We start from the raw sequence: 24,065 nt of genomic DNA, 5'->3' as shown, positions 1-24,065 counted from the left end.
TTGTTTTAAGCTACTAGGGAGTGATTTGTTCTATAGCTATCGGATAACTGGATACACCAGGAAATACACCCAGAGGTCTCGACCCAGAAGCCTGTGTGCTTTTATTTCACACCACTACTTTTTCTATGACTTCTTGTGCAAAATCAAAATATTTTGGCCCACTCAACTTACATTTCCCTGTCCCTTCAATCTTTGCTGATTATGTCTCCTTTTTCTGGACCTATTTATAGTAGTTCCTATCTTCTTGAAACACCAGTCTCCCCTTGTAGACAATAAGGGCCACAAGAACAGGAGATGGACCAGTTTTGGCCACCAGTGCATCCCCAGGACCAAATTTAGTGTCCAGTAAGTAGTAAGTACTCAATAAATATTTTTGGATAAATAAATATCCAAAGCACATATGACAGAACCAACTGCCACTGGAACTTTATTCTCATTTTATCTTGAACCAAAGGGAAATACATTCTACATCTAAGAAGGAAGAGGGCATTCTGCTGGAGTTACCATTTTTTTTATTGATCCAAGCTCCCTGTTAGAGGTGTGTTTTAGGGCGCCTGGGTGGCTCAGTTGGTTAAGCGACTGCCTTCGGCTCAGATCATGATCCTGGAGTCCCTGGATCGAGTCCCGCATCGGGCTCCCTGCTCAGTGGGGAGTCTGCTTCTCCCTCTGACCCTCCCCCGTCTCATGTGCTCTCTCTCTCTCTTTCTCTCTCTCAAATAAATGAGTAAAATCTTTAAAAAAAAAAAAAAAGAAGTGTGTTTTATTCTGATAAAGGAAATACTTTGGGGGCGCCTGGGTGGCTCAGTTGGTTAAGCGACTGCCTTCAGCTCAGGTCATGATCCTGGGGTCCCGGGATCGAGTCCCGCATCGGGCTCCCTGCTCAGCAGGGAGTCTGCTTCTCCCTCCGACCCTCCTCCCTCTCATGCTCTCTGTCTCTCATTCTCTCTCTCGCAAATAAATAAATAAAATCTTAAAAAAAAAAAAAAAAGGAAATACTTTGAAGAACAGGATATATGACTGTTTTTCAACGACATCCAAAAATCCCCAGGGCATGTAAAAATAAGAATATTTTCCTAATCAAAAGCGCCTTGTTCAATCCTCCATGAGTTCTTTCACTTCCTTTCCAGACCGACCGGAGGTTTCGGGCAGCAGGCCCTCAGACAGGAGTGGCCGGGTCTGCCGCTGACCTCATCCCACCCCCAGCTGCAGAGGGGGGCTGGAGGCATCGGTTACAGACAACATTTTTATGGGCAAGTTAGTTATTTGTTTGCACATGAACAGTAAATCAATATGTAGTACTAGGTTGCGATGGCTTTTGATTTTGTGGGTAATGCCTAGCCACCCAGATTTTATTTCACAGCCAGGAAAAAAATAAATAAATAATACTATGTGAGAGGAACAAAATGCAGGAAACATCTATCAGACATGACTGAAACAAGAAATCCAAGAAACAAATTATGGTGCTTAGATCAAAGACCAGACATGTTTATGGTAACCACTAAAACGGGATGCGACATCACATGCACATTTTTAATCCAGTCCTCGCTCCTTTCTTCGGCATTTTATCATCCCAACCACTGCTGCCCGCTAGATCTTTCTGCAACGAGGAAAATGTTCTGTGCCATCTAACACAGGACCCCTAGCCATGTGCGCTTGCTGAGCACTGGAAATGTGGCTAGGCAGCAGGACTGAGAACTGAGTGTTTAATTTCATTTTAATTAGTAATTTATTACTTATTATTATAATAACTTTATAATTTTTTTTAAAGATTTTATTTAATTGAGAGAGACAGAGATAGCAAGAGAGAGCATGAGCGGGGAGGAGAGGGAGAAGCAGGCTTCCCGCTGAGCAGGGAGCCCGATGCGGGGCTCGATCCCAGGACCCCAGGATCATGACCTGAGCCGAAGGCAGGCGCTTAACTGACTGAGCCAGCCCGGCGCCCCAGGAACTTTGATTAGTTTAAATTTAAATAGCTACATGTGTCTAGAAGATATGGGATCGAGCAGCACAGCTCCAGAACTCTTTCCCACAGAGTCTTGAAATATGGGTGCTCTCAGGCTACTGGAGGAACTTAGGTTAAGACAGGCTGAACAGCATTACAGTTTGCCAAAGACAGCAAGAAACTCAAAGCTCAAAAAACTCAAGCTATTTTTAAAAACTGCTAGGGAACCCTACTGTTCCACTATTTTCTGGAGTTTCTTAGGATCAGCTCCCAACGTGAGACGTGAGAGAAGAAAGAGCAAAGAAGAAAGCCCACCCAAGTTCTGCAACCGAAGTTCCTGTCCCAACAGAGAGAGAGGGTTCGGTCCGTTCTACAATAGAGACCAGTAGCATGCAGCTTCGGGGTGAAATGGGGCAGCAAAGTGAAGCAAGGGGCTGCCTAGAATAGAGATCACTTTCAATTCACAAAGGAGGTCTAGCTGGAATGCAACAAAGCCCTCAGAGGGTGAGACGGCCTGAGTGAGATAGATGCCCAAAGAGCATACCGGCTCTCTCTCATCGTTTCCTTCTGTTTGGGGAGCAAGTGCAAACTCTGGGACCTGTGGAGGAAGCAGCAGCCAGCCCCTGTCCCAGCCTTCCTCCGGTTACATAGGGACTTCATTTCTCACTGCCCCCCAGTACAGAGCTGACCATTGCCTACTGGCAATGCTGTGTCTGTGGCGATGTGTTCTTCTCCCGCCCGCCTTCCGCACAGCTCCCGGACTGCACACCCATCAAACAGCCCAGAGCCAGGCTGGCGAGCAACTGGAACCTTGCCCCCTGCTGGCAGGAGTGTGAACTGACACAACCATTCAGGAAATCCGTCCCGAGGGATGTACTAAAACAGAGCACGCCCACTCCTGGGTAAACACATACCTGACGTGTACATATTTTCACCAAAAGACACGCACTTCAATATTCATGGCAACATTACGCAAAGCACCCTGAAACTGGAAACCCCAGAAATCCAAAAAACAATGCAGAAGGTAAATTCGGTGTGTTTCTACGTGGGAGCGCTACACAGCAATGAAAACGGATGATCTGCAACCACGTGTAGCCCCAGGCTACACGTGTCAGACATCAGGATGGGCTAGAGCAGCACCGACCACAAAAGAGCATCATTCTGTCATCGTGTTGGATAGAGGCTTCCCGCATTCTGCATCCTTCGTTGTACAGAAAGTACAGAAATGAGCCAATTAGTTCAAGCTGTTCAGAAAGGTAGAGGTGGCCGTGACTGAAAAGGGATGGGGGAGGGAAGAGGAAACTCCAGAGTGCCAAGAATGTTCTTCCCGTGATCTGAGTGTTGATCTGATGGGTGTGCTCGGTCGTAAAAAGTCAATAAACTGTTCACTGAAGACACATACTACACCTTTCTGGATATAGTCTTCAATAATTTTTTTTTTAAAGATTTTTTATTTATTTATTTGACAGAGAGAGACACAGCGAGAGAGGGAACAGAAGCAGAGGGAGTGGGAGAGGGAGAAGCAGACTTCCTGCAGAGCAGGGAGCCCGATGCGGGGCTCGATCCCAGGACCCTGGGATCATGACCTGAGCCGAAGGCAGGTGCTTAACGACTGAGCCACCCAGGTGCCCCTTCGATAATTTTTTTAAAAAGCTCTATCCATCCTCAAAGGACAACTCAAAACTCACCACTTCCATGAACCATGAAAATAGCCTACAGCAATCTTTCATTTTCTCATCATCAAAAACAAACAAACAAAAAAACCCCTCATATTATTTCAGGCACATACATCTCAGTGGATCAATCAAAATGTAAACACTGTACTTTTTTTTTTTTAATGTTTTATTTATTTATTTATTTATTCATGAGAGTCAGAGACAGAGAGAGAGAGAGGCAGAGGCAGAGGGAGAAGCAGGCTCCCCGCCTAGCAGGGAGCCCGATGCGGGACTCGATCCCAGGACCCTGGGATCATGACCTGAGCCAAAGGCAGACGCTTAACCATCTGAGCCACCCAGGCACCCCAACACTGTACTTTTTTAAACCCCCCTCAGTGTTTGGCACAGTACTGGTCACAGAATATGTATTTCACAAACTCTTGTAAACCAAGCACATCTTTTCTGCTATTATTTAAAATTGTTTAAGTGGCAAACACAGGTATTATCTCATACTTTCTGTGAATTTTCAAACAGCTGAGTTCAGTTAAGCACACATTTCCTTACACATATAAAAATGGAAAACATTGCAACAAAAAAGCCTGGAATTTTCCATCCACACAGCTGTTGCTACAGAGCGTCTGTGGTGTAACCTTCTCTTAATGGAACTCACTCCCACAATCCCACACAAGAGAAATGATTTCATTCCACTGCAGCCCCATCAGCGTACTGGGCAAAGGCGTCACAAGTAATCAAGGAAGGAAGAAAAGACTCCCCAAAAATGTGATGGAAAGCATGAAAACTATTACAGTGTACTAGATCCAGAATTTGAAAATCCATGGTAAATGCTATTTTTTTTGTGTGTGTTCCCAAATGACAGTTGACTAATTAGTATGCTTATTCTGTCACTCATAAACTATGAGGGCAGAGGACAAGAAAAGTATGAATGCAGAGACGAGTCGTAAGTTACTGCAGTCATGTCTGGGCGCCCTGCAAGTGCATAGTAAGAAGGATTCTCGCTGACAAACACTGCCAATTCAGATTAATCAAGGGGGAACTCTTTCCTTCACGGCTTGTTCCTCACTTCTCCTTTCCTTCCAACCAAAGGCTTGCCACATACAAAGAGTCTGGGCTCTTGAAATGTTCTTCTTTTTGCTTGGTTTCATCAGCCCTGCAGAAGGAGGGGGAAAGTAATCTCCGATTTGCAGAAATGAGAGAAAGACAGGAGATTACGGATTTCCTTAGAACTTTCACCTCTGCTCTAAATAAACAGTTGCAAATAATGTCCCTATTCCTGTAGTTTCGTGGGGAAGTTCGGTGCCCTTCGGAGAGGGGTAGTGTGACATATTTACAGACATCCAGAGGGAAAGCAGAACAGAACATCCAGCAAGTACCTTCTTTAAAAAGACTCTTATCAAGCTTCCACAGAGCCCCAAGTGCTAGATAACGAACACAGAAGCCACAAAATCCAAGCACCAGTCCAGCTAAAGCTGTTTGGGGCACTGTGTGTTAGGTGACCTATGACTTTTCACTTGGTAGCAGCTACAAAATTCTTTCTTGGATTAAAGAACTTTCCAGAAATAGTCAAATTTATCATCTCAGTTCTAAGGAGTGAACTAAAAGCAAAAACTTAGTCACACAGATGCCCCCTCCCTCTTCCCCATCCCCTCTCTGTACCTCTGTGTCTCTCTGTCTCTGTCTGTCTTCCTCTCCCTCTCCACATCAGACCCTTACTAGTTCAGGTAACCCCATAAATATTACTCTTTGGACCCCGGGGGAGAGAGACTGACTCTGCCCAGGGCTCCACGCCACACGGGACACTCTCCCTTATCCAGCAGTATTCATCTGTTGTTCAACAAGCCGTCTGATCTTTGTCTTGGACTGCTAATAGGAGCCTTCCTTGCATCCCTTCAGACCACTGAGTACCCAGAAATTATTGGCTTATTTTATCTGCCTCTCCCAATCAGATGCTAGTTCTTTGAGGATGGAGGCTCTATCATTTTCTTGAACCGTCAGGCAGAGAAAGCACTTCATAAGCACGTGTCAGACGGAACATCTGGACTAGGAGTCTTTGTTCAGTATATTTCGAGCAAACAGTAGCAAAGGTACATGACTTTGGCGTGAGTCCCTAGAGCATCCCAAACGTGAATTCTCTCTTGGACTTAATCACCAGGCATTCCCTTGGAGCTCCCACTCATCAAAGGCTTAGAATTGCCTTGTAAGTTACATTTATTGACGTGTTTGCCCCACAAAGCTGGTGACTGGATGGTCAGTGCATTCTGCTGCATTTACAGTGAAACAGGTCCCGGGACTCTGCACGTTTTCCATGCAGCATTTGTTACGAAGATATCAAAGCACACAACTGGCAATGTGGATGTGAAAGCAGAGATGGGACTGCTTAGGCGGTGGGTGGTTCAAGGGAAGGCGGCACTGTTGAAAGATCTCGGGCTCCCTTCAGTCACCCCCACGTTGCTGCAGGGAGCAGGGAGCGTTGCAGTCAATCCAGCCTGCACCAGCCACGCATCCTTACACACCTGGGAAGCCCACACCAGGCTGCCAAAATCTCCCCCACTTCCCAAAAAGAGATTCCCATGCTTGCCACAGCGCCTTCAATTAATCCACAAGGCATCAGTTGCCCTTTGGTTGAGACATTTTTTTTTCCCCCTAAATACCCATCCCCAAACACTTGCTTTGCGGCTCGTGATTCCACATAGAGCCATCAGTCATGAACGTTAATTGCGTCTCCCTACCCTTATCTCCAACTGCTTCTCCCACCGCACCCATTCACCCACCATCCACATCTGCCGATTCACTGCTCAAACCAACACAGTCCTATCTAGGGCTCTGCCCTTGCAGTTCTCTCTGCCCAGAACTTTCTCCCTCCCTTGAACCGCAGAGCCAACACCCTTCCTTCATTCAGATCCCTGTTCCAATGTCGCCTTCTTGGGAAGACCTTCTTTGGCCATCTCTTTCCAGAGAGCTAAGTAGTAGTATCAAATCCTCAACTACAGCATAAACATCTGGATCGGGTGTTTTTGTAATTTTGTGCTTCCCTGAGTGTTACAGAGCGGGCATCAATTGCAGCTCATTTAGTTACAAATAACAGAAATTCCTTCTCCAGCCAACTTGCACACTCAAGGAAATTCACTGGCATGTCTGGCCCTAAGGCTAGTGAGAAGCAAGAGTTGAATATGGGCTCCAAAAATCCACGTGGTCAGGACTGGATTTTTCTCTCCACTTCTCAGTGCCACCCAGGCAGCCTGAGTTTCACTTCCACACCAAGTCTCTATATCTGTCATGGGCCCCAATGGGTGTCAGCCATTCAAGGGGCTTCCTCATTCGAGTCCAACGAGCAAAGACGCTCATTGCAGCACCCAGGGACGAGTGAAGTTTTCTCTCCCAGAAGCCCTTGCAGCCCACTGGAGACATCTTTGGAACCAGCAGGGAAGAAAGGAGCTTCAGCTGGGATGCAGCTCACATACACATGTGATACAAAAAATGCGGGGGGGTGGGGGGGGTGGCGGCTAAATTCCTCAAGAGGAAATCAGGGTTCTGTAGAACACAGAAGTGGCCAATCGCTGCTGGAAAGACCAACCACAAACGTCCAATATATTGTGTATACGTAATGACTTACGATGTTAAAAACCTAAAGTCAATTTAAAATACAGAGTAAAAGTCTACTTCTCTAAAACCGTTTCTTACCTCAACTTGTAGCTTCCTCAATTTTAAGGGCAACGGAAATTTTTTATATCTTGATTGTGGTGATAGTTCCATGACTGTTTAAACTGGTAAAATTCATAAAACTGTAGCCAAGTCTACAGACTTTATGGAAAGGGCGAGATAGACAATATTTTTGACTTTGCAGATCAAAGTCTGCCATTGGAGCAAGAACGCAGTTATAGGCAATATGTAAATGAGGAGGAGAGGCTGTGTGCCAATAACACTTGATTTATAAAAACAAGCAGTGGGGAAAAAAAAAAAAACAAGCAGTGGGCCAAATTGGACCCAGGAGCTGTATGTAGTTGGAAGACTTTTGAACTCCACATTTGCAAAAGAGTGAATTTTACCATATACACATTATACCTCAATAAACAAACCAAAAAAAAAAAAAAGTAAAGCAGAAAAAAACATACACTCCAGAAAAAAAATGGTGGTTCCTTCAACTTATTGGATGTGAAGACTTTATCAAGAGAATGGATGGAGTTATTTTATTGTTTGTAAGAGGGACTGTTGACAGTAATTGTGCAACAGATGAGCCAGAAAGTTTACAGAAAGTTAAACAGGGAATTTCAAACTTGACTCTTGAAGATTATTTTATCAACTCACTTGGAAAATTCACCTAGAAGTCAAGTACCTTCCCTCTGTCCTTGACAAAGACACCTGCAGCTGGGTGAGCCCCCTGTCAACACTCTAAACCGACTTGTTTTGGTGTGGTTTGGTTTGGTTCAGTGGGAATACTTTAAGGCTTAGCCTCTTGCACTTGTGGTTTTTTTATTGTTTGCTTCTTTTATGCCAAAGCAATCTTTATCGGACATAGATTGTAGATAAGAGCCAGTCATTTCTTCCCCCTGTCTAAACAATGGCACAAACAAAGCATTTCTGAGGCTTTAAGCCCACCAGAATAGAAAGAGAAATCAAACTCCTAGGAACCAGAAAGTGAACACTCTCAGGAAAAAAATAAATTTTAAGCAGGAGAGTTCAAAATCAGCACTCATCAGCTGGCATTCAAACACCCAAACTTGATGTATGCAAGTGACGTGGGGGTGTTACTGTACGTGTGGAAATTCAGGTTGTATAAAAGATACACAATCAGCCTCCAGCATCTGGATTTTTTTTCAAGATGTAGAAAAAAGAAGTCAAAGTGTTCATCTCCTCTTGCAGTAGAAGAAATAGGCTTTTAAATGAAAGGTAGCTCACATGAGGATCAGCCAGAATTTTTTCATGAAGATGTCCCTTATAACACACGAATGTCAGTCCTTCAGGAGACGTGTATTAAGGGGCAGATGCCATGAGGCATGGCTCCAGAAGGACAAATGAGACATGAGCTGCCCTTAAACACTGGGAGCCCAACTAAGAAGACAGATGCACACAAATATTTAAGAAAATGTGTTGTGTTACCATAGAGTCTCGAAATACTTTAACAACTCCAGGCAAATTTAATTTATAAGAGCTGAGGCTAAACGTGAAAGCAGTATCATTTCTCTTTGAGGCAATACTACTAAGAAGATATGATCACGGGCGCCTGGGTGGCTCAGTTGGTTAAGCAACTGCCTTCGGCTCAGGTCATGATCCCGGAGTCCCGGGATCGAGTCCCGCATCGGGCTCCCTGCTCGGCAGGGAGTCTGCTTCTCCCTCTGACCCTCCCCCTTCTCATGTGCTCTCTCTCATTCTCTCTCACACAAATAAATAAATAAAATCTTTAAAAAAAAAAAAAAAAAGAAGATATGATCACTGTCTTCCTCAGTGCCGTGTACAGAGGTGGCCGCCCTCAGACCTCTGGTGAAGCCCCAGATCATTGGCGGACCAAAAAGTTCATCAGACACCAGTCAGACTGGTATGTTAAAATTAAACACAACTGGCGGAAACCCAGAGGCATTGACATTAGGGTGTGCAGAAGAGTCAAGGGGCAGATCTTGATGCCCAACATTGGTTACGGCAGCAACAAGAAGGCAAAGCACATGCTCACAATGTCTCCTCCAAGAACCACAAAGCTGTTGTGGAAAGAGCGGCCTGGTCGGCCATCGGAGTCACCAATCCCAACGCCAGGCAGGCTCCATAGCGAAGAAAATGAGTAGACAGACAGCTTGTGTACATGTGGTAATGAAACCATAAAACTACAAAAAAAGAAAATATGATCAAAAGAGTCACACACGAGGAAAAAAAAAAAACAAATTCATTTTCTCCTTCTACTAAGTCGTGGGCTACCACAGATAGGGGTACAGAATTTTCTCTCTTTAAAAAAAAATGCCAGGGTGCCGGGGTGGCTGTCAGTTAAGCGTCTGCCTTCGGCTCAGGTCCTGATCCCAGGGTCCTGGGTTCAAGTCCCACATCGGGCTCCCTGCTCAGTGGGGAGTCTGCTTCTCCGTCTCTTTCTGCTCGTGCTCTTCCCTCCCCCTGCTCGTGCTCTCTCTCAAATAAATAAATAAAATCTTTCTTAAAAATGCCAATACAAGAGAATGCTTCTTTTTACTCATTTTTTTGGTGTGATTGTTTTGTTTTTGTTAACGTCAGATTAATATTACGAAAAGGAATGAGGAGTAAGATAAAGCTAGAAGGGACCGTCAGAGTTAATGTTAATAACAATCCTGGTCTCAGTAGCCATCAGAACATTTTAGAGACAGAATTGTGAATTGAAACAACCAAGCCAGGAAGATAAGTTAAAAACATAAAGTCATTTTTTCCATTGAGTCATTTCCTACAATCAGACATAAATATCCGCAACACTATTTGCCCTGGACATAAAATGGATAAGTTGAGAACAGCTCCTACAGTTGATTAGATTCACTGCAAGTTAATTTTGGGATGTGAGACCTTATATAAGGAGTTCTTAAACTGTACAGATACCTCAGAAGGATCACCAAGGGCTCTTGTCTCAATGCAGATTCCCAGGCAACCTCCCCAGAGGGTCTGATTCAGGAGACGAACATGGAACCAGGAGTTTATGAAGTCATTCCAAGGACTGTGTCGTATTCCTCCTCTGGCCAGGAGGGAACCTGGAAATGTGGAAGCAGTCATCTGCTGTGTGACCAAACCTCTGGGCAACACTTAACCCAGAGGTTCCCAAACCTCACCACCATTGACTCTTCAGGGCACCCGCCAAGAATAATTTGCGATGGACCAAGGGGACTGCGCTGGATGCTGTCTAGTCCATTTATAATCATTCAACGAGCAAATCAAACTGTTTAAGAGGATGCATTTGTCGTTAAATTGCATCAATTCCATCATTGCTTTTCCATAAACGGTGTCACTAAGATGTCTATTTCCTTAACATGACAGCTAATCCTATTTCTCTGAAGCTACCAGTTTTCCCACATCAGCAGAAAAACTTTATCAGTGTTTCTTTTTCTTCGCAAAAAAGAATCGCACACTGTCAATGTGAGGCATTTATAAAACCCCTATTGCTCTCTCGACAAGTAAAGGAATCTCAATGCCTGGAAGAAATTTAGTTATGTGATTCTGATTGCATAACTATATGATTTGTTGAGTCTTTGTACGCAAAAAACTATTTTTCATCTAACCGTTAATTGGATGTGGGTCATTTGATTTTGCAACTGTTACACTATGTGTTTATTGCTTATCTCTAAGTAAAGATACTGGTGTGCCTAAATGATCTGCCTGAATGAATAGGAGATTTGGCAATTGTCTAATCCAGGGGTTGGCAAATTATAGCCTGCCACCTGTTTTTGTAAAAAAAAAAAAAAAAAAATTTGTGTTATTGGCAAACAGACATGCCCATTCATCCGTTCATTTAGATATTGTCTATGGTCCACTTTCCAGCAACAACAGCAAAGCAGTTGTCACAGAGACCATATGGCCTTCAAACCCAAAATATTTACAATCTGGCCCTCTTCCAGAAAAGTTTGCCAACCCTTGATCTTGTCACTTGAGACCACCAAAGTTAGAACTCCGCCACAAAAGGGCCGGATAGATGAAAATGCGAGGTGTTGACACGGCACCATACAAACATAGACCAACGTGGAAGGAACTGCAGTGCATGAAAGCAATAGAAGAAATCACAGAAAAAAGATCTGTAGATTTTACTACATTTAATTTAAAATGAAAAGGAAGGGGCGCCTGGGTGGCTCAGTGTGTTAAGCGTCTGCTTTCCGTTCAGGTCATGATCCCGCTTGTGCTCACTCTCGTTATCTTTCTCTCTCTCAAATAAATAAGTCTTTAAAAAAAATTTTTTTTAAATAAATGAAAAGGAAATACATTGCAAGAAAGACTACAAAGAGGTTAATGTGCTCAGTATCTCAAGAAGTCTCACTAATTTGTAGAAAAGCTCAATGGAAGAAACATAAAAGGAACGGATACAAATTGCCACTTTGCAGAACAGGAAGTATACAAAACTGATAAATATGTGAAAAGCTCAACCCAACCAGTCATCAGAGAAATTCAAAGTATAATGAAGTAACATTTCCAATTGGCAAAAACAGAGTGAAGTTCTGAGTAGTGTCAAATCTTAGTAGAGATATGGAGACGAGGCACCCTTGTGTTCTAAGTACAGAAGGACATTTCGAAGGTCAGTTGGCAACACCTATTGAAAGTTTAAATACAATGACTTTTGACCCCACAAATTAAATTCTTGATGTTCGGGCGCCTGGGTGGCTCAGTTGGTTAAGCAACTGCCTTCGGCTCAGGTCATGATCCTGGAGTCCCTGGATCAAGTCCCGCATCGGGCTCCCTGCTCAGCAGGGAGTCTGCTTCTCCCTCTGACCCTCCCCCCTCTCATGTGCTCTCTCTCATTCTCTCTCTCTCAAATAAATAAATAAAATCTTTAAAAAAAAAAAAAATTCTTGATGTTCACCCTAGCGAATGCTTACCCTTGTTTCCAAGACTGTATGTCATACAAATCTGGAAGAGGTACACCACACTCTGTGCAGTGATCATAGAGCATGAAGCAGAAGTGAATACACCAATGTTGAGAGCGGTTCCAAGATTATTACCACCCCAGAAGAAGTGGTTTGCAGGGCCCCCTGGGTGGCTCAGTTGTTGAGCGTCTGTCTTCGGCTCAGGTCATGATCCCAGGGTCCTGGGATCGAGCCCTGCATCGGGCTCCCTGCTCAGCAGGGAGTCGGCTTCTCCCTCTCCCTCTGCCTGCTGCTCCCCCTGCTTGTGCGCTCTCTCTAGCTCTGATAAATAAACAAATAAAAATCTTAACAAAAAAAAAAAAGAACTGGTTTGCAAACCAATATATCCATGAAAATAGCATTGAGGGGTTTTTGTTTGTTTTTTTTTTTTATCCTATCTTAAGGGGCACCTGGGTGGATCAGTTAGTTAAGCAGCCGATTCTTGGTTTCAGCTCAGGTCATGATCTCAGGGTCGTGAGGTCCAGCCCCGCATCAGGCCCTGCGCTCAGATTCTCTCTCCCTCTCCCTCCTGCGCTCTCTCTCTCTCTCAAATAAATAAATGAAATCTTTCCAAAAAATCATATCTTCAACTTGTTATGGGTTGAATCATATCCTGCAAACAAGGTATGTTGAAGTCGTAACCCCCAGGACCTCAGAACGTGGCTTTATTTGGAAACAGGGTCTTTCCTGAGGTAATGAAGCCCCACTGAGGTCATCGGGGTGGGTCTTACTCCACGACGACTGGTGTCAATACAGAAAGGGGAATTTGGGACACAGACACACACAGAGGGCAGTCGATGTGAACACACACAAGCAGAAGGTGGCCATGTGACTGAGGTGAGGCACGTATACGCTAAGGAATGCCTTAGAAACCAGCTACACTTCTGTCCTCACTTACTTGAGCCAATGTTCTCTGTCACCAATGCCACTTGGAATTGGGTTTCTGCAACTTACATTCAAAACAGTCCTACCCAGAAAGGAACAAACAAAATGTGGGAGAATAAATGCAGAAAACAGCAGAAGCTGACAGAGACAAGGAACAATCCTCCCCTAGAGCCTTCATGGGGAGCACAGCCCTGCGATTACCTTGATTTCAGACTTCCAGCCTCCAAAACTGCGAGACCACGAATTTCTGTTGTTTTAAGCTATCCAGATTTTGGTACTTTGTTACGGCAGCCCTAGGAAATGAATCCATAATCCATCACTTCTCCCCCCAAACACCCAGTCATTTCTGGAGGGTCTGTACACATACTATCTGTAAATGCACAGAACATGATTGAGAGAAGTTTACATTCCAGTCAGTAACGGGTACATATGGGCAGAACCTGCAGATGACATATGAGGTGAGCCTGGCCTTTCTATATAGATTATTTGAAAATCCAGCAGCCAATATGAGTACTTGTTTAAGTAAAAATTCTTTTTTAAAGGTGAAATGGTGAAGGGCATGCCCAGTGCCTCCCCCTTCTTCTGGAACAAGCACCCCTCTTCTGGAACCCACCCCTCTCCATCCAACTATTTGGCTCATACAATGGCATCCACCATCGATTGGTCCTGCAGGTGCACTTTGGGACCAAGCTGGGTCCCTTGGGTCCGACGGAATCCCTCCCTGTCAGCACAGCTGAAGACCTAAGCCTGGGACATACGGGCCGCTATATCCATTACTTCTCAGGAGAAGCAGCTCTGGGGGCAGAGAAGAAAGCCAGTTTCAAAAGGGAAGCCGAGATGATGGGCAGACATCTCTCTAAGGACTAGCAGCCTTGGAATCCCTGTTTCCAGCCACTCCAGAAACCAGCTACACTTCTGTCCTCACTTACTTGAGCCAATGTTCTCTGTCACCAATGCCACTTGGAATTGGGTTTCTGCAACTTACATTCAAAACAGTCCTACCCAGAAAGGAACAAACAAAATGTGGGAGAATAAATGCACATGATTCTAAACACCCAGTGAGAAAATGCTCAACCTTTTCATTATCAAAGGAATACAAATTCTTTTAAAATGGGATCTGTCTTTTTTTTTTTTTTTTTACGATTTTATTTATTTATTTGAGAGAGAGTGAGAGAGAGAACACAAGAGGGGTTAGGGTCAGAGGGAGAAGCAGACTCCCTACCGAGCAGGGAGCCCGATGTGGGACTCGATCCCGGGACTCCAGGATCATGACCTGAGCCGAAGGCAGACGCTTAACCAACTGAGCCACTCAGGCGCCCTGGGATCTGTCTTTAAAAAAAAAAAAAAAATTCAGTGGTATCTATGCTGTATGTTTCTTGAACGGAAAATCTCAACCTCAGGGTTGAGATATGATATGCATATCTAGGTTGAGATATGATAAGCATATTTTATTCTCCTTTATTACTCCTTTTCTGTATTTGCTAAATCCTTACCAACAAGATTGTATTAATTCTGCATTAAAAATTAATTTTCCTTTTTTTCTTTCCCCCTTTTTTTTTTAAAGAAAGGTCTTACAAGAAATCAAGTGTGAAACATTCAGGACCGAGACATTGAGGTATTTTCAAAGAATTGCAAGTATCTGCAGGGAGAAAATGAGCAAAGACTCCAGGGTGACTTCATGGTTTAGAGCACATAATTTTTGGCTTCTTAGCACACCTATTATAGCATATTTACTACTAATCTGGGTTTAATAGATGTGCCATTACCATGATTATGTCATATATTTAAATACTTTAATGTATCAGATCCTGCTAAATGGTGTGGTAGCTTATAGTTTTGCTCACCAATACTCAAGGACCCTCCCTGAGGAAGGATTACACATCCCCACTCAACAGGGGCGCCTGGGCGTCTCAGTTAAGCATCTGACTCTTGGTTTTGGCTCAGGTCATGATCTCAGAGGTGTGAGATTGAGCCCCATGTCGGGCTCTGCCCTCGGCATAGAATCTGCTTGAGGTTTCTCTCTCCCTCTGCCTGTCCCCCCAGCACTCGCGCTCTCTCTCTCAAATCAATACATAAATCTTTAAAAAAAAAAAAAAAGTCCCCACCCAGGTGTTGCCAGGTGACTTGCTGCCCCCAGTGAAGGTGAGAAATATGATGCTTCAGGGGGATGTTTTATGATACGGTTGTCAGCTTCCCTCATCTCCCATTCCATCAGTCCCCAAGTGACTACAATGAGCAGACGCCCCAGGCCCACTTACAGTGATATATAGCAAAAGCAAGAAATAAGCTAAGTTGTAAAGTCACGGCCTCGTTACTGTGCCATCAGGAAGCCTATCCTCACTAGGACAATGGGAACCCAAGAAAAGATACCATCAAGAATCTTTGCAAAGAAAAGGCAGATGGCTCGTACTGGGTTGCAAAAACACATTTTAACTACTGTTCTATCCTCTTGCTATTTTTACACACTGTAATTATTCTTCTTGATATTTTACTAACTTAGCAAAAGGTTCTAGTGCTTTTTGAGGCTGATTAACAAGCAAGCTAAGGGAAAAGCTTGGCTGGATGAGAAGCTTTACCATTTCTAGCACAGCTCACACTGCACAAATTACACTGTCATCATAATCAAGCACAAACAAGGCCACATCACTGTAATACATGATCCAGCCCGTGATTCCCTCCACACTGTACACCACCCCCTCTCCGTCGCAGAAGTAGAGGAGAATGTAATGGGAATCACACAAGCAGCTCATAGTAATTTCTCCCAGATCTGTTTTTACTCCACTTCTAAGCCTGAGTTTAGACCTAAGATTTTTGTCTCATGGACGCTAACTGAAATCATTTTGTTAGATTCAGGCTCAGCGTGTGAAGTGTGCATATGGGGGCTGAAGTGGGGGGAGGGGAAGGAATGCCTTTGTGCTGCATCAGGGATATGCAAAAATAAAGAAATAGCCCCTCGAGTAACCGTAAAGAAAGAACGTTGTTCAAAGTAAGTCGATGGCTACCGTCTTCAGTGATCTTGTGCATGAAAGGAATGCAGAGAAGGGTGAAATCACTTGCAGAAAGTAGATTGAGCCCATCGTCATCCAGAGCAAAAGAGCTGCTCGAGGGGCGCCTGGGTGGCTCAGTCGGTTGGGCGACTGCCTTCGGCTCAGGTCATGATCCTGGAGTCCCGGGATCGAGTCCCGCATCGGGCTCCCTGCTCGGCGGGCGGTCTGCTTCTCCCTCTGACCTTCCCCCCTTTCATGCTCTATCTCATTCTCTCTCTCAAATAAATAAATAAAATCTTAAAAAAAAAAAAAGCTGCTCGTGAACTCAAGCACCTCACAATGGAGCCAAGCACGCATACACAGGTGGGCATGCCGTCTGCACGGAAGCACACACACATGCAGACCCACACACACTGTGACACAGAGAAACCATGTGGAGGAACACACACACACACACACACACACACACAGAGCCATGCACGCTGTCCACGCTGGAGCAGTGCACACACATGGGCACACACCCCACCTACACGCACAGACGGAATACCAAGGCAAGTATTTGTACCCAGGTTTAAATGAAATTTCTACACTGCTATGACTTTTCCAAAAACAAACAAACAAACAAAAAAACCCTTTCTTTCCAAACCACACCACTAAGAGCTGGGGCTTTGTCTTGGATGTCGATGTTAAACCTCCTGGAGTTGGTCAGTGAATTTCTGCTGCGGTCAAACGTTCAGCTTTAAGTCAGTTTTGACTTCAATAGGTAAACCAGAACGTTTCATCAAAATAAAACTTCCCTGTGGTCCAGGGCAGCTTTGCCCATGTTACTAATGCCATTCAATGCCAACACTGGCTGAGAGGTCAATCTCTGGCAAATTAAATGGTACCCTCATGACCTAGTCACCTCCCAAAGGCCCACTTGCAAATACCATCGTCCTGGCAGTGAGATTTCAACCTATGAATTGGAGGGACTGGGGGCGGGCACCAACATGAAGACCACAGCATCCCTGGAAGAGCTCACTGCAGTTGTTTGTCAAATCCTGGCATTGTTTTACTCATGGCAGTGGCACTGAACAGAAGATCCCACCCTCAATCTCTAAAAGCAATAAATGCTTTAGAAATGATCAGACTGATAATTTGTAAATTACCGAGACTGATCATTTGTGCCTCAATGCATATCATTTGGAAAGCAGTTTTAATGATAGATGGCCTCGTTAGAGAATAAAATGGAATACGCTTTTTACATCATTATTTCTGAATTAATTTATATGACCAAGTGCTTTGTATGTTTTCTATGACTATAGATTTTCTACTCTAGAACACTCCAAAGGGCAATTCTGACGGTGCAATAAACTAATATATGTAAAGCTCCCATTGTCAGTTAGCATACACTAAATTTTACTTACTTTTCTTCCAGTAGAACATCTAGACTTTGGACAAGTTAATGAAAACCAAGCCATGGAAGTCATGCGAACAAGCCATTCACAGCAATCCAAGGCTGTAAATTTTCACATTTTAAAAGTGTACCCCATCACCAGCCCTAATCTAATGCCACAGGAGTTCCCAGCTACTTAAGCAATTCCTTCAGTTACAGCACAATTACGCTTACCTGCCAGTGCCAACAGGGAAAAATAACAATGAAAATTGAAATTCAGCTTAAACATTGACAACCCAGGCACAATTCATGGACCACAGAACGGGAAGGACGTAAATTGTTTCCAGTTTCCCTCAACACCGCAGAGAAGAGCATGAAACAGGTAATAAATCAAACTCTAATTTAGAAATTTCCTGGGATCATACTTTCATTGGTGATCTTTTTACTCCAGAAGCACTCCGAAGGCTCCCTCATCAGTAAAAGAAAGATACAAGCACCTCATCTCTTTACAGATCGTAGCTGATGGGTCACACTCCCCAGCCCGCCTCTCAAAAACGTATGTGCACCTGACTCTGGTTTTTTTTGTTTGTTTGGTTTTGGTTTTTTTTTGGTATGTGATCCTAAATAGCCTTCACGTTTCAGGGCATTTTCCAATCACATGGAAATCAATTCTCCTAAATTATATCATGCCATTCTCTCAGGAGATAAAAAACGTTTTAATTGGGTGAGAAAAGGGATTTACTACTTCAACAGCTCTTTGTAAAAATTCCTTTCACTTTCTCAGCATCAGAGCCCCCGTTACTGTTGCCTCATCTCTTTAAATTCTGTTAGATGGTGTTGCTATTTTTCAAATGCATTGTGCGTGAAGCGTGCCTTTACATTTCTATAGCGCTCAGGACAGAATGTGTATCCTGGGTTCTCTTTGCCTCTAAAGGATGGATGACAACCCAACTACACGTCCCCCAGCATGGATCCAGGAGGCTTTGAGACAGGTAAAGATCCATGCACCAGTGGCCCTATTCATGCTTTTTCTTCTACTTTATTAAAAAAAAAAAAATCAGTATCTTGTCAATACCTTCCTATTTAGTACTTGAACCATCTTGAGAAAAGTAAATTGTCCACTTAGAAATATTTTCTTGCTCTGTCCAAATCCATGAGGCTAAGAGACATGGAGATATTCCATTTAAAAATTATAAATAAAAACCCTACGCCTCTCAAGCAGAGATCAGCAAACCACACCTGTTGACCAAATAAGGGGCTGCCTGTTTTTATAAAGTTTTTCTTAAGATTTTATTTTTAAGGAATTTTTACACCCCACGTGGGGCTCAAACTCACAATCCCAAGGCCAAGAGTTAGAAGCTCTACCGACTGAGCCAGCCAGGCGCCCCTATAAATCAAATGTTATTGGCACTCAACCACACCCATTTGTTGACATATTGTGTATGGCTCTGGGGACCAAGTTGACAACTTTCCACAAAGACTCAATCCCCCACAAAGGCTAAAATAATTACGATCTGGGCCTTTACAGAAAACATTTGCCAATCCCTGCTCCAAAGAAGTACTAACAGACTAACATAGATCTTTCCAAATTATTTAGCAGCCATACTGAAAATTAAAAAAGGAACAAGTGAAGTTAATTTTAATATATTTTAGCCCAATATGTGTAAATAGTGTCATTTCATCCCATGATCAATACTAAAGTTATTAAGAAATTGTCCTCTTTTTTCCTTCGTACCAAGTCTCAGAAGTCTACCTCACACAGCAATTGAGACTAGCCACCGTTCAAGAGCTTGGTAGCCACCTGTGACTAGCGGCCACCATGTTGGTCTCGGTAGCTCTAAACGACTTGTTAATGTGAAAGGAGAAAAGGAAGAAAAAAGGATGAATTTTTCAGTGAAGGCTCCAGCTTTACACAAGTGGAATGTGACATAACGGACTTCCTGCTCATGCAAAGCATATCCCCAGTAATATTTGGGACATAAAACATCATTTGTTCTGTCCCTGAAATTCGCATGTTAACTATGTGTCCTGATTTTCTCTGGCCACCTATGCATTGGGCCCTGAGTCTTCCTGCTCAGTAAAATTTCAAGTGGGAGGCAGCAAATGGAGGGGACGTTGTCCTGGGGTCTCCACTCTGCGTGGGTGCCTCGAGTCAGAGTTTAATTGATTCTGAAGACCGCTGGTGTGCACACACTCACTAGCCTTGGAGATCAATTAATGCTAAATTCATCCAGCCCAAGGGCTGCCAGGTGTCACGCGGAAGGCGCAGGCTGCGTCCCTCAGTACAAGGCTGCAATGCCCTCACCAACTCATGGGTCTACAAACTGGAAATGTAGACACCGTCTCCCTCTTCAGAAGGTTTTGCTTAAAAAAAAAAAAAAAATGTGTGTTGTCCCACCAAGACACCAGGAACACCTTACGCAGAAAAAGAAAGAGTCTGCAGGATGAAGACTCACAGTAAGAACGGACTACAAATAACCCTTCTTATTCCTATGGGAAAAAAAACAATAGTGACTGTCTCCTTTTTGTTTCCAGGAAAGTAGGCCAGCACTTCGGGAACCCTTGAAGTGCAGAGCTGGGGAATATGCACAGTGAGGTGACCAGAGTAATTTTAGAACAGGGAAGCTGTCTGGGAATCCACATAAAAATCCAAGTTGTAAAAACCAAGCCTTGTGTGTTCTGTTTCCTATACTCAAAAACTTGGTGGCACAATTCACTATTGTCCATCGTGGAGCCTTCTGACTGTGTGCTCTTCCGAAGGCAACTCTAGCCGAGTTCAAAGCACAGGGTGAAAATCAGCTTGTGTGGTGGAGTGTCATCAGGTGGGAGAACGGTGCGGCTGGGCAGTCGGGGGGACTTGGCACGTGACTGAATCATTTGGCAATCGTAGCATGATCAAAGCTGTCTACACAATTTGAACAAGAATAGACCTCCGCCCAAAAAATGAAGGAGAAAATGATCTAGTGACAGCGACAATTATGCACTTTTCCTTTTACTCATCTTGAAAAATCATCTGGAAGAAATTTTCTCACAGAAAGAACATAGAACCTTTATGTCGTTCTTTTTCAAATTAATCTCCTTGCAGAGCTCAAGATTCGAAGCACTCTGCCATCAATCCATGATTCAATGATCACTCAAAAGATGATTCCGTGCAGAATGAGGGTGATCTGTTAGGTGGCAGGAACGCTTTCTTAAAACTGTGTGCACACCAATGTGGTCAGATGAGTATTAAAATCCAAGAGAAGGCTTGAAATAATTCCACCCCAACCGAAGACACCGGCATCTTCTAAGTTCTCCATGTTTTTCTTCTTTTTTTTTTTTTTTTTTAAGATTTTATTTATTTATTTGAGAGAGAGAATGAGATAGAGAGCATGAGAGGGGGGAGGGTCAGAGAGAGAGGCAGACTCCCTGCTGAGCAGGGAGCCTGACGTGGGACTCGATCCCGGGACTCCAGGATCATGACCTGAGCCGAAGGCAGTCGCTTAACCAACTGAGCCACCCAGGCGCCCTCCATGTTTTTCTTCTTATTTCAGCTATATTTTCGTATAGCTTCAGTTACAAGCAGAGGCATGAGGAGTACTTGTAAAGTCTCCAGAATTCCGTGGACACTCATCAGCTTCTCACAGGCTCTATGTGTTCGTCTTATTTTCCTGACAGCTTGCCTACTTTATCTAGAGATTTTTTTCTCCTACAAACCAGAAAGCCTGCTCCAAAAAGGAAAGCAGAAAATACATTGGAAAAAAAGGAGACTCCCAGGTATCTCCACTCTCAAGCCAGTTTTAAGTTATGCTATATTCATTCCAGAATTCCTCAGTACGTTGAAATAAAATCACTGTGAATGTACTTAACGCCACTGAAATGTATACTTAAAAATGGTTAAGATGGTAAATGTTGGGTTATGTATATTTTACCACAATAAAAAATAGAAGTACAAAAAAATGAAGTAAAACCCAAGGGCCGTCCGCAAACAAAATGCCATCCACAACACAGGGTTGACGTTAAGTCTTGCTCCTGAGTTCCTGGCATCTACCAGACACTGAGTCTGCTTTTCCTCCATGACTTGAAGTTCCAAAAATTGTTCTCCCTACTAAGCATATTTTTTTGGTCATACAAGCCATTCAGTCCTATCTCTGAACAGGATCATAATTTAAATATGCTGATAAAATACAGGATTATCGAGACTATTTACCTCATGGTCCAGTTATTTTGGCCTAAAGTGCAGACAAACAGAATTCCATTTAAGTATTATGGTAGGGCGCCTGGGTGGCTCAGTCGTTATGCGTCTGCCTTCGGCTCAGGTCATGATCTTGGGGTCCTGCGATCGAGCCCCGCATCAAGCTACCTGCTCAGCAGGGAGGGAGTCTGCTTCTCCCTCTCCCTCTACTCCCCTGCTTGTGCACGCTCTTTCTAATAAATAGATAAAATCCTTAAAAAACAAATAAATAAAAATAAATATTATGGTAATAACCAGTTACCTCTTCAAATTCCATGGCCACATTCCTACTTGTCCTTTGTTGATAGCCATCAACAATTTCTGTGTACTGGGAAATTGGTGGTGTTATTTTCACAAGTTATCAAATTCTTTCATGAAGATTTTTAAATTTTTTTCCTACTGAAAGCTAACTTATGAGTAGGTATGTTTTGTTTTGTTTTTTTTCCCCTGAGATTAAGCATTCCTTATGAAATTTCACACGTTTCCCATCTGCTGGGGGAGGACGACGAAGGCAAGGTTATCAAGGCAAAGGCCTTTCCTAGACATTGTCAGAGGTAGATGTGGGCGGCCGGGGCGGGGGGGATGGCAGCAAGGAGCCAAGGGCAAGAGCTACTGAGGAGCGGGGAGGGCCCAGGTGCAGGTGTTACCTAGAAAGAAGGGCAGGTGGGCCCCAGAGATGGCAGGGAAGGTAGGCATGGATGCAGATGATCCATCACTGCCAAGTTAAGAAATGAACAACGTTCTACCTGATGACCCCCATTAGTCAAGGTCATCTGCTGAGAGAGTGTGTGGAGAAGGGCCGGGAGAGAGCCATGCCAACCCAAAGAGCTCGGGTCTGGGGAAGCGGGGAGAGCCGAAGATGGCCTCGCAGAATCGCTCGCTCTCATGGGGGCCCAGCTGGGGTTGAAGATCATGATCTGTAGTAACGTGAACTCACTTGGTTGTGCAATTTTTCTTCGGCAGCTATCAGCAGTTTGGATGTGGACCAAGGACGGCAGATGGCTGGGCTGATTCAAGATCAGGCTTCCGCAAAGAGCAGTACATAACATTTCAGTTTGTTTCCAATATGAGCTCTGTTGGACCGATCAACTTCAATAAATTCTCCACTATAAACATCGGGTACAAAAAAATGCTCCCTAATGGATAAATACATTGTGGTACAGTTATATGTTGAACGCTGTGATGGCCTTGAGAATGAATGAGCTATAGCTCAGCGGAGAAAACATGACACACATAATGTCAAGTGACAGATGCGAGACCCCCCCCCCAAGATACACACAGTGCAGTTGACAAATGTGAACCCCCCCCAAGATACACGCAGTACAGTTCCATTAATACAAAATCCATTCAGTTTAAGGGGGCATAAGTGCAGTAAAACTATAGAGAAAAGCAAAATGATTATCCCCCAAGTCAAAATAGTGATAAATTCTAGTAGGGAATGATGGCTGGTGATCATGGGGGTTTCCTGAGCAGCTGGTAACATTCCCTCATTCTCAACTTGGGTGACTACTAGTTGTTCATTAAAATGTATATACGGTGAATGCTCTCTTATGTCCAGAAGTCATATGCCATAATAAAAGATAAAAAGAAAAGAGAGAAATTCTCTGTGACACCAGTAATTCAATTATCACTTGAATTCTCTACAAAACAGATTAGCATTCTAATAAGCCAGGAACTATTTTTTAGGGGCAAGTATTAGCAACCCAAATCAAACCAGGCTAAGGGGAAAAAAAAAAAAAAGGAACACACTGGTTCATGTAATTGAATAGTCCATGTGCGGCCTTCAGGCATGGCTAGATCCAGGTGCTCAAATGCCACCTACTAAGGTCTCTCTCTATTCCTTAGCACCATGTTTCTCAGTGCTTCAGTGCTATCTTAAGTCTCAAGCACTGATAAAGAAGATGGACTTTATCATGACTAGGTTTACATGTTACCAGCTTAGTAAGCAAGCAAGCAAATAACCAAAGAAAGAAAGAAACCTCTTTGTCAGCAATTGTAGCAAAAACCTGTATCTGGCTCTTTCTGTATCATCATGGGTAACAACGGACTCTTCCCTAAGCAGTCACTGTAGCCAATGGATGTGACATGCTGTTTGGCCAGACCTGGTCCCTAAGTTTATCCCCAGAGCTCTGTATGTCACAAAGTGACAGCCAAGTGTTCCCTAAGGAAACTTTACTTGTTTTTTTTTTGTTTTGTTTTGTTTGTTTTTGCTTGTTTGTTTGTTTGTTTTTTAAAGATTTTATTTATTTATTTGAGAGAGAATGAGATAGAGCATGAGAGGGGGGAGGGTCAGAGGGAGAAGCAGACTCCCTGCCGAGCAGGGAGCCCGATGCGGGACTCGATCCCGGGACTCCAGGATCATGACCTGAGCCGAAGGCAGTCGCTTAACTGACTGAGCCACCCAGGTGCCCCGCGTGTCTTATATATATATATTTTTTTTT

The 24,065-nt window shown here is 43.7% G+C and overlaps 1 long non-coding RNA gene across 1 annotated transcript in view; it reads right to left on the bottom strand.

Moving 5' to 3' along the window:
• LOC115938081 (uncharacterized) overlaps positions 1 to 11,960 on the bottom strand; it is a 28,211-nt gene extending 16,251 nt beyond the window's left edge. The window contains exon 1 of the long non-coding RNA XR_014141423.1: positions 10,159 to 11,960. This is a non-coding gene — a long non-coding RNA (uncharacterized LOC115938081). The remainder of the gene's footprint in view (positions 1 to 10,158) is intronic.
• Positions 11,961 to 24,065: the final 12,105 nt, after the last annotated feature.

This window comes from Leptonychotes weddellii, chromosome X (assembly GCF_054177405.1).
Source record: "Leptonychotes weddellii isolate Sample4059 chromosome X, ASM5417740v2, whole genome shotgun sequence".
Taxonomy (NCBI): domain Eukaryota; kingdom Metazoa; phylum Chordata; class Mammalia; order Carnivora; family Phocidae; genus Leptonychotes; species Leptonychotes weddellii.
Note: the sequence above shows the minus strand (reverse complement) of the source record. Positions and strands in the feature narration are given on the sequence as shown.